The 11,785-nt window shown below is 37.5% G+C and overlaps 1 protein-coding gene across 4 annotated transcripts in view; it reads left to right on the forward strand.

Moving 5' to 3' along the window:
• Positions 1–9,806: 9,806 nt before the first annotated feature.
• The window catches only part of tmem134 (transmembrane protein 134), a 9,556-nt gene continuing 7,577 nt past the window's right edge, over positions 9,807–11,785 (forward strand). For 2 of the 4 annotated variants that reach the window (XM_058380116.1, XM_058380100.1), the window contains exon 1: positions 10,500–10,707. The gene's annotated coding sequence lies outside the window, so the exon portion shown is untranslated. Of the gene's footprint in view, positions 10,035–10,499; positions 10,708–11,785 lie in introns of those variants that run through there. The other 2 variants (XM_058380109.1, XM_058380091.1) reach the window with 2 other exon arrangements.

An 11,785-nucleotide genomic window follows, 5' to 3' on the forward strand; every position in this document is an offset into this window, starting at 1 on the left:
CCTCAGCTTATGAAGAGTTACTACACACACCTGGAGTCATGTGACCTCAAGGGGGCGTGTCTCCATCACTCAGTTATTTACACCTTTATTAACACCTTTATCAGTTATTTACACATTTATTTTCACATTGTTTACATTTATTTACACATTTATTTACACATTGTATACATTTATTTACATGTATGTATAAATATTTATTTACATGTTTATACATTTGTTTACACATTTATTTGCACATTTCCTCGTGTACTTGTTTACACATTTGTATTCACGTTTGTCTACACATTTATTTACAGGTTTACTTACACATTTATTTACACATTTGTTTACAGGTTTGTTTACATTTATTTACACATTGTTTACACATTTATTTACATTCCCTTCATGAAATGGTGAATCAACTTCCTGGACTTATCCACTGTGTGTTTCTGAAGCTGTGTGTCTTTGTGTGTGTGTGTGTGTGTGTGTTTGTGTGTCTTTGTGTGTCTTTGTGTGTGTGTGTGTTGGATGTTATTCAGCTTCACGTCCTGAAAACGTTTGTTTCCTGGATCCCGGGAAGTGGAGACGTCACTGTGTCACTGCTGTGATCTGATTTGTGAAAATCCACTGACCTCCTCACTCTCTGTGTTTGTGTTTTTTTTTTACACCAGAGGTCATTTTTTTCTAAACGGAGGCTGTATATGACGCTGTTTGGGGAATTTATATTCATTAATGTTTATTGATATTAACTTTCTTTAAAACACACACACACAAAAACACACACACACAAACACACACACACACAAAAACACACACATAAAAACACACACACACAAACACACACGCACACAGACACACACACACTTATAGACAGACATGCACACACACAAACACACTCAGATACACTAACAGACCGTATGTCTCTGAGTCTAGACGCTGAACTAGCTGATCAGAAGCGGGCGTTTCCCAAAGACATTCCGTAACCATGGCAACAGCCATGACAGATTACCTCCTCTGTATAAATGTTATTTCACCATGCAGACCTGTGATGTTTACAGACAAAAATTTGTCATATGATTTGTTTGTTTTTCGTTTATAGTGAATGTGTAGCTGCTTGAGGACGAGTTTGTTAGCATTAGCGTTGTAGGGGCGGGATTATCTTTAGCACTGTAGGAGTGCGATTAGCATTAGCATTGTAGGAGCGGGATTATCTTTAGCACTGTAGGAGCGCAATTAGCATTAGCATTGTAGGAGAGGGATTAGCATTAGCATTGTAGGAGTGGGATAAGCATTAGCATTGTAGGAGCGGGATAAGCATTAGCATTGTAGGAGCGGGATTGACATTAGCATTGTAGGAGCGGGATTAGCGTTAGCATTGTAGGAGCGGGACTAGCATTGTATGATCGGGACTAGCATTAGCATTGTAGGAGTGGGATAAGCATTAGCATTGTAGGAGCGGGATTGACATTAGCATTGTAGGAGCGGGATTAGCATTAGCATTGTAGGAGTGGGATAAGCATTAGCATTGTAGGAGCGGGATAAGCATTAGCATTGTAGGAGCGGGATTGACATTAGCATTGTAGGAGCGGGATTAGCGTTAGCATTGTAGGAGCGGGACTAGCATTGTATGATCGGGACTAGCATTAGCATTGTAGGAGTGAGATTACCATTAGCATTGTCTGAGCGGGATTAGCATTAGCGTTGTAGGATCAGGATTAACATTAGCATTGTAGAAGCAGGATTAGCATTAGCGTTGTAGGAGCAGGATTAGCATTAGCATTGTAGGATCAGGATTAACATTAGCATTGTAGGATCAGGATTAACATTAGCATTGTAGAAGCAGGATTATCATTAGTGTTGTAGGAGCAGGATTAGCATTAGCATTGTAGAAGCAGGATTATCATTAGTGTTGTAGGAGCAGGATTAGCATTAGCTTTGTTGGAGGGGCTTTGTTGAACTCTTTCTCCTGCCAATCAAATTGATGATGGCCAATCACAGTCTTTTAGCTCTGTGTACAGAATGAATCAGGTCGAGTCTCATGAGCAGTGTTTAATATGTTCCTGTGTAATATAACAGGAAGTGATCTGTCCTTCTTGTTGTTTGTTTGCTTGTTTACATTGTGTATTGGGTAACGCCCACTTCTGACACACACACACACACACACACATACACATATACACACACACACACACACTCTCCAACATCTACCAATACATACACACACACACTCTCCAACATATAGACACACACACACACACACTCCAACATATACATACACACACACCAACCTCTACACAAATACATACACACACATACACCAACCTCTACACACACACACACACACACTAAAACATCTACACACACACACACACACTAAAACATCTACACACACACACTCTCCAACATATATATACACACACATTCCAACATCTACACACATACATACACACACAAACACCATTCTACACAACACTGGGTCTTTAATCCTCCTTCCAGCTTCTTCCATGTGAAATATTTCCATGTGATGATCATCTCCACCTCAACAGAATCCTGTGTTTGTGTAGGTGGAGGTTTCACACTGCTCCTACATTCCTGGGATTAACACTGAATCCTGGATCTTCATCACCTCACCTTTCACACTCTTCCTTCCTAAACCCTGCTGCAGACTCCTGCTCATTTACATATTCGTGATTAATCAGGCAACCCTCATTGGATAAATCCAGCTCCTTAAATAACATCTCGTCTCACGCTTTCACATCAGAGAGGAAATCAACTTTTTATAAAGATTATCATCATTATTATTATTATCATTGTTATTATTGTTGTTATTATTATTATTATTATTATTATTATCATTATTATTATTATTATTATTATTATTATTATTATTATTATTATTATTATTATTATTATTATTATTATCCAGTTGTTTTTTTAAGAATTTAATTTATTAAAAGAAGTCTTCTACTTATTTTATACACCATCCTTTTTCTTTCTTTCTTTCTTTCTTTCTTTCTTTCTTTCTTTCTTTCTTTCTTTCTTTCTTTCTTTCTGTTTTCATCTTCTTATTATTTTCTTTGTCTATTATTATTATTATTGTTACTGTTATTATTATTAACTTATATAATTTTATAATATATTTACTAATTTTATACACCATATTACACATTGCTTAATCCTCTTTCTTTCTTTCTTTCTTTCTTTCTTTCTTCTTTTTTCTCCTTTTTTTTGCTTATTTTCCTGACAGTCTCTGTAAACTGATTTCCTGTTCATAAAATATGTTTTGACTAAAACACTAAAAAAAAAGTTTTGTGCAGAAGTCTGAGAACAGAAGGATTATATGGACGTTCGGAGAAGTGTCCAGTACAGTGCTCAGACACGGTCAGACATTGAGCATCGGATCAACGGTGAAAAAGTTGGAAAAGTTTGTAGAAAATCTACTGTTTGTTTGTTTATTTTTTTTACTGACCATTTCTGTAGAATCGCCTAAGAACACCAACCAGCTGAGATTTTGTACTTCCTGTGCTCCTGATTCACACGCAGAGAAAAATCAACATCTCACATGACCACAGTGTGGAGTAACATATGGAGTAATGGAGAACTTTCAGATAAATCGTTCTGAAGTTACTGCAGAAACAGAAGTAAAGTTGTGAGAAATCTCTTCAACAGTAAAGAAATTGAAACAGTATTAAAGGTAAACAGTATTAAAGGTAAACAGTATTAAAGGTAAACAATGACATCAAATAATCATTTCTTTTTTCTGACCTTGTGGAGGTGACGGACACATCCATGTGCTTCCTGTTTGTTCTCAATCTAAAGAGATTGTTGGAGGGAGTTTTCTGTTCCAGGTGACAATGTGAAGCTGTGATGAAGATGAGTCCAACTGTCCATCATCTGTTTATCTACAAAGTGGGAAAAGTTCAGTGTGGAGGTAGTTAAAGTATCTTCTCTACTCTACTCAAAGCTCAACACTAGAGAGGACGAGCTCCAGTATAAACAGGAAGTCATGAGGATTTGTCATGAGGTGTTATCGGTAAAGCCTACCTACTGTAGCTATATAAAATATGAAATCAGAGAGCAATCCGAGCTTAAAGTAGAAGCCAATCAATATACAGCATGAGTGTTAGTGCCAGTTTCCAGAAACTGCTGATCACTCCTGCAGGTGGGAACGTGTCTGACTGGTTTAAGCTAACAGGAAGTTCATGGTAACTATGGTGATAATCACTCTGTACACCCGTGGTGAGCAGAAAAGCATCTCCTCATTGCATAGAAAAATTAAAGAGTGCAGCTTTAATTTGATCATTTTATTCTTTAATTCCGGATCATTACTGATTTCAATACTGGTTTTCATTAGTAGGCAGTGGTGGCTCAAGTGGTTAAGGCTCTGGGCCGTTGACCGAAAGATCAGGGGTTCAAGCCCCAGCACCGCCAAGTTGCCACTGTTGGGCCCTTGAGCAAGGCCCTTAACCCTCTCTACTCCAGGGGCGCCGTATCATGGCTGACCCTGCGCTCTGACCCCAACCTCCAAGGATGGGAAGAAAGAATTTCACTGTGCTGTAATGTATATGTGACAAATAAAGGCTGTTTCATGATCCAGGTTCGATTCCCGGGCAGGACGCTAACCCAGACACTAAAGAGTTAACTCTCAGAGCCAGTCCCAAGCCCGGATTAAGTGGGAGGGTTGCGTCAGGAAGGGCATCCGGCATAAACCCTGTACCAAATCAAAACATGCGGACCGAATGATCCGCTGGGGCGACCCAGAAACACCTGGTTTTATAAACAGAACAAAAACATAAAGTGAACTTAATTTTCTTCTCATTGATTTATGGCACTGTGAAAATGATTAAAGTTGTTGGCCACGTGTACGATGAATAATTGTTAATTATTTTTTTGTTATTTTAAAATGTAGACATATTTATTTTATTTTTTAACATACTGTAATACATAAAAATCCTCTTTTTCAGCTTGCATTTATCATTGAAGCAAATAATCACTGATTTTGAAACCCATCAGTTAAGAAGCTTTTATTTGTCACATATACATTACTGCACAGTGACATTCTTTCTTCACATATCCCATCCTTGGAGGCTGGGGTCAGAGTGCAGGGTCAGCCTGGAGGAGGAGGGGTTGGGGGCCTTGCTGAAGGGCCCAACAGTGGTGGTGCTGGGGCTTGAACCCTGATCTTCCTGATCAACAACTCAGAGCCTTAACCACTTGAGCTACACCGACAAGAAGTAACTAAACTGCACAGTTTTGAAACTGGTCCTGAGTTTTCCTCAGAAATGATCTGGAATTTGTAACTTATGTAAGTTTCATATTTAGTCTAGTGCTTGTTTTTCATTTCATGATGGAGGACAGATTAAGAGCTAACATCATCAAGTCCAGGATTCTGTATAAGAAACAGATCGTTACGTAAATTCAACACCTATAGTGTCTAAGATCTGGTGTTCCAATTTTAGTTCCCCTTATGACTCAAATAGCCTTTGTCTGTAGTGTGCACTTGCAGCATAAGGATTTGGGGAACCAAACAATGTAGCTGAAGAAGGTTCTTCACATATCAACTTGGCAACTAGCTAGCTTCCAGAGTAAAGGTAACGCCGTCATATCTCATAGACATCTCTTTTACAACTAAATTACAAAAGTGCATTGTACTCTCCTTTAAAAAAGGCTAGGACAGATTGATAAGGGTGTAGAGATAATGTTCACTCATGTTCCATCTATCCATCACATCCATCCATCCAAGGAATCCTGGGCTAGAAGAGGGAACACAATCACAGGACACCATGCCTGCTTACATTCTCACAACACAGAACATAGCAAATCCATCTACATGCCTGCTTTTGTGGAGTGAGAGGAACCTGGAGAACTTGGATATTAGAGAAGCATTTTTACACTCTACCTGAACAGTAACCAGAGCTCAGGATTAGACCGGGACCAGGGAAGGACAGAGAGGAGTCTTGATGCAGGTGCTTCTTGTGTTTTGATGATGGACAGGTACAGTAAAGTCAACCCATTCAAAGTCCAGAAGGAGATTTGATGTGTCTTCAAGTAGGTTGTGGTTTCTTCCTGGCTACATCTGATGGCACATGGGAGAAGAACCTTACAGAAACAAATAACAGAAGTTCAATCTCAAGAGGACAAGAGACTGAACAAACATCTGAGTGGCCTTTGTGGTGGAAAAACTCACTTGACATCAGATCCTCCTGACTGAATGAAGTTAGCTATATGAAAAGGATAGCTGGTTGTCCAGAACTTCCACTATAATCAGTGCGATCCAAGATTTTTGTAAATATAGTAAAAGATCTTAAAGGCATCTCCAGGGACATACAGCAGCTTACCTAGGATTACCTGAGCAGCTTGCTGAGATTTAGTTTCAGGTATCATCCATAACAAGATCTCCACCAGGTATTCTGAGATGTGAACAGAAACATGAGTATCTGTGGGAGGAATGGTGAAGAGTTATGTGTCATCATCATAGCAATGCTATAAAAATATGACTTCATTGAGAGAACAGGGATAAATGGATAAACTGAGTTATTATTAGAAACCAGTGGAGAGTCTGCATGAAGCAGATGTGGATCCACTCAGTGTCTGGATTTGATTGTTCCTCCAGGGAAGAACAAACTATTACCATGCTCAGCCATTAATTCCCAACTTCCTAAGGTTGGACAGGAGAGGATTTGTGACTGACCATGTTGAAGGCTGCTGAGATGTCAAGAAGAATGAGAACCATTGATTGATTAATAGATGTTACAGCAAGAAGCTGCTGATTAAGAGAAACAGTTCAGTGGCACATTGAAGCCAGACTGGTTGAGATGTTGGAGGTTCTTCTCCGTAGGAAAGAGGGACATGACTGTATACAGACTGGTCAATCATTTCTTAAAGAAGAGAAAGAAGTGATAGCAATCAGTGATTATTGATATTTGAGATATCTACTGTGGGCTTTCTCCGGGATGGGTACAAGCCTCACTTTCTTGAAGACAGCTGGTCCATGATCAGGTCTTATGGAGTCATTTATGGTGGAATGATGAAAGAACGTCTTGTGAGATGGTCTGGAACATTGTGGAGAGAAGGCATTTGCAGGTGTTCGGATTGCTGGACAAGATGATCTGCGGGGTCATTCTAGGAAGGGGAAATGGGGTATAATTGTCTAGGGATAAGGACAGATTATCTAAGTATGTGGGAAAGTTCTCAGCTGTCATGGAGAAGGAGAAGTATTGAGGGTGAAACAAAGATGTTATCAAAGTTGTCATGAGAGTGTTGCTCTAAATTATTGCTAACAGAGAGAAAAATGAGTCATGGTGTGGCAGTTTGGTTAGGACACAGGAAACCAGTAAGGAAGAACAGATTAACCCAAGGTTTCAGCATGTGGAGGAAGGGTATGATGGGGGGTAATGGGGTAGAAGAGTAAAACAAGCCTGCTTGATCCTGTTCCTTTCATTGTTGGTTGTTCTGATAGGAGATGCTAGGTGTTCAAAGTTACTTGACGGTACACCAGGTAGTGTTGATACTTCAGAGTCCCAGGGTTATTTTATCTGGAGTTTAAGAACCCACCCAAAATCATGCTAGATGGGCTGGCTACGCAGAATTTCCTTACTGTACTCCCTTCCAAGATGCATTCCTGCTGCAAGCCTCATCTTTCCAGGATAGGCTTCAGATCCAGCAATGACCCTGACCAAGATAAAACGCTTAGTGAAGATCATTAAACTAAAGTTGTCAGAGTTAGAGCTTTGTTTGAATTTCTTGTTTCACCACAGAATTGGTGTGGAATGTCACTTGTGCTAATTACATGGCACTTGGCACCAAAATTGTGGCTTGGTATCAAAAACTGAACAGCCGCTTATATATTTTTGTCTGCTAGTAATGAGCTGCGATGTTTAACAAGGTTGTGATGCAGAAGAACAGAGGAAGGAGATCGGCTGAAAACCAAGTCGAAGATATTGTCCTCCTGTGAAGGTCAGGTGAAAAGAGTACAGGAGAGAGGAAGCAGGAGCAGAGAAACTTAGAAGGAAGGCTGAAGTCTCCAAGGAAATGAAGAGAGGTTATGGGTCTCAAGGGAAGAGAGCCATGAGCTTCTGTGATGGATAACAGTGATGATTAATAGGAGAGGTGAGACTAACAGCATCTAGTTCACATCATCAGATAATGAGATAAGACAGTGGACAAGGTGTGAAGTGCCATCTTTTAAGACAGAAGAAAACCTCTGCCTGTTTCTCCTCCTTGAAGACAACCAAACGTAACCCCAGTCCTTCATCTAAAAACCTAACTCTGGCTGATGAAGATGATGCGGATGTTGGTAATTGAAGAATAAACTACTGCTGTTATAAAAGACTTTATTCTTTGTTAAAATTTCCCCAAAATGTAAAGTTTATTCCTCATGGATGCTTATTCTTATCTTCTGTACTTATCTCCATCAATGTTCCAAAATTATGTTGCCATTGTGCAAAATCCTTCGTTGTCAAAGCTCTAAATTCACAGTTTTTACTTTAAAACACTTAGTACTTCAGTTTAAAACTGATATTAGAGCTCGGGCATGGGCTTTGTTTGTGAAATCAATGAATAAACAAAGCTAATCAACATTAGCTAGCTAATCGAAGCTAATGCTCGTGTTAAAAATATGATGGTTGTTACATTAACTGTATTAAATATTAAACTACTATAGCTGTTGTTAATAAAAATGATTATTAAAATTATCATTAAAATCGAGACTCAGATGATAAAACCCTCTCGTGTGTGTCTGGGAGAAACAGGAGCTACTTTACTAACAACTAATTGCTTTACTAGCTGTTAACTAGTCTGCTAGCTACGTTGGTTAATGTTAGTAATTTAAAGTTATTTGGAATGACAGTAAACACTGGGCTGCGGTCACAGATAAAGGTTAATGAGTTTTAATGAGATTTTGGGGCATTAAAAAATAATGTCGCTAAAAATGATATGAAAGTATTTGGAGCTGAAAATGAGAAAAGCTCATCTCTGCCCTCTGGTGGCCAAATAACGCAAAAACAAACACACGGCCACGAGGATTATTAATCCTATATTTCAATAAGTTAATAATAATAATAATAATAATAATAATAATAATAATAATAATAATAATAAATAATAATAATAATAAATGTATATTCTTGTTAATTTATTTGTTATGTGATATGTAAATAATAATAAATGTATATTCTTGTTAATTTATTTGTTATTTGTTATTATGTTAATTAGATAGTAATTATTACAACAATGACAACAACAACAAATAATTATAATAATAATAATAATAATAATAATAATAGTTATTATTTTTAAATAGATGTACAAAATAAAGAAAAGAGAAGAAAACCATAAAAGGTGGTCATTAAAATATAAAAAAAATTAATAAATCAAAGATTAGCTACATTAAACATGTCATGTCTTTTTTATTGGCATTAATAATGTCATGCACAGAATTTCAGATGTTTGTGGTTGTAATGAAATTTCAGTCAGGTTTCTGGGATGAGAAAATTTCAGAGCTGGAGAAAATCTAACGATGATCTTACTGAACAAGAAAACTCTTAAAGACCGTCCATCAGTACTGAAAACCACGGATACGCAATAAAGAGCTGTTTGGGTTCACGTGGAGGATGATTTCAGTGTGTGTGTGTGTGTGTGTGTGTGTGTGTGTGTGTGTGTCAGGTTTCTGGTGGAGACTTTCTGACTTTTTACAAACCAGCAAATTATGAATGCTGCTTTGAGTCCAGATAACAGACGCTGCAGTAATCAGTAACCTCCAGACCTCAGAGACATCACAGACATGATAGTACGCTGTTTGACGGCGTCACTGTGTCAGTGTGTGTGTGTGTGTGTGTGTTTAATGGAGGTCACTGTAAAACACTTGACACGACTTTTGTTACTCTTGGAGAGGAGGAAGTCTAAATAAACAAGAACATCTTTCCAATCACTGAAACCCTCTGTCTTATCTTCGTTTCCAGAAGGTTCTGGAAGTCTGAAGGTTATTAATGTCATGTGAGAGGGTCAAATAGACAGCCTCAAAAGACTTGAAGGCATGAACGAAGCCTGCATTTAAGGTAAGTGTGACAAACAATTGGAGATTTTTTTTTAGCTTTTTTGTCAACTCAATTTATTAAAAAAAAAAAATAAAAAAAAAAAATATATATATATATATATATATATATATATATATATATATATATATATATATATATATATATATGTAAACAATTAATTCTTAAAATATTATTAAACATTAACAAGGTTTGTTTGTTTGTTTGTTTTTCCTTAATGACTGTTTTGTTTACGTAAAAAAAAAGCCATTAAAACCCGATAAGAATATTGTATTACGTTAAATAAAATTTTATAACAGAAAAAAAATGTTTACATTCATTTTGTGTTATTTATTTATTAATTTATTATTTATTTTTATTTATAATATATTGATTAAAAATAATAATTATTCGCTCAGTAGCAGTAACACCTCCAGTACAGTCCGCTAGGGGGCAGTAGAGGATTTTGACGCCTTTTTATTGCGTACCGGAAGGATAACGTTAGCAGAAAAAGAAAGGCTCTAGGCTAGCTGCTAAACTAGCGAGAAGTTCCAGTGCAAAGTTTTGGTTCGTCTGAAAGCGCGGATTTTAATAATTTTTTATTTAAGTTGATATTTTCCTCCACGCACGGTTACCTAGGTAACATCATGGCGTAAATGTGAATCTCTGTACACCGACGCACAAAAACACAGCGACAGTAAGTATCAAATAAAGAATTTTTTACCGGTTGTAATAGGCGACTGTTTTCAGGCTACCCGCTTTCCGGATGGTCCCGCCTCCTGTACTAAGATAGGCGAATAGTCCATAACGCCTGTCGATGATTGGTGGATTGTTTGTAATCGTGACTTTAGCAGCCAATCCTAGCGCAGTGTTGCGGAAGTAGTCGGAAAAAGGATAGGATAAAAAAAAAAAAAAACTAACGCACGTATTGTCCCTTTAACTTAGTTAGCGGTTCGAGTAATGGTATTATTTATGAAGCCATCGTTTTTAATGTTTAAGACGTTGACGTCTTTTAGATAAAGTAGAAAAAGTCATAAATATATATTTAAAAGGCAGCATATTGTGTTTGTGTGTATCTCGTGACTTCCTCGCGTTGTGTCGTAAAATTGAAAGGAAACAGGAATCCGGGGCACTTCCTGTGGGGCTGATGAACAAATATCTCTGCTTTTCTTTACATCTCTCCTATCTAGTGTGTGTGTTTCGAGCTTTCAGGATAATCTACAGGATTCACACGATCTCCTTAATCAGTTCAATAATCAAGTTCAATAATCTGATCAAAGTCTTTAAAGAAGTTCAATAATCTGATCAGAGTCTTTAAAGAAGTTCAATAATCTGATCAAAGTCTGATTAATTTGATCAGCGTTTAAAGAAGTTCAATAATCTGATCAAAGTCTTATCAATCTGATCAGAGTCTTTAAAGAAGTTCAACAAATAAACAAAGTTCAACGACAAATGAAAAAGAGGAAAATGAGGAGTTTACTCTTTCTCACTGATAATGAAGAAATCCCCCTGTGTTTTGTCTTATTGGCTCTGCTTAGAGAGAGAGAAAAAAAATATTGCTGTCAGGTAGCAAGATTATAGCTGTTAAATAACATAAGTGAGAACAATTTTATATAGCTACACTATAGTGCCAAAAGTATTGGGACACCCCTCCAGATCATTGAGTTCAGGTGTTGTTTTTCAGGGGTTGGGCTCGGCCCCTTAGTTCCAGTGAAAGGAACTCTTAATGCTTCAGTTTCATACCAAGACATTTTGGCCAATTTCATGCTCTTTGT

The sequence above is a fragment of the Hemibagrus wyckioides genome, linkage group LG03 (genome assembly GCF_019097595.1).
Source record: "Hemibagrus wyckioides isolate EC202008001 linkage group LG03, SWU_Hwy_1.0, whole genome shotgun sequence".
Lineage (NCBI taxonomy): Eukaryota > Metazoa > Chordata > Actinopteri > Siluriformes > Bagridae > Hemibagrus > Hemibagrus wyckioides.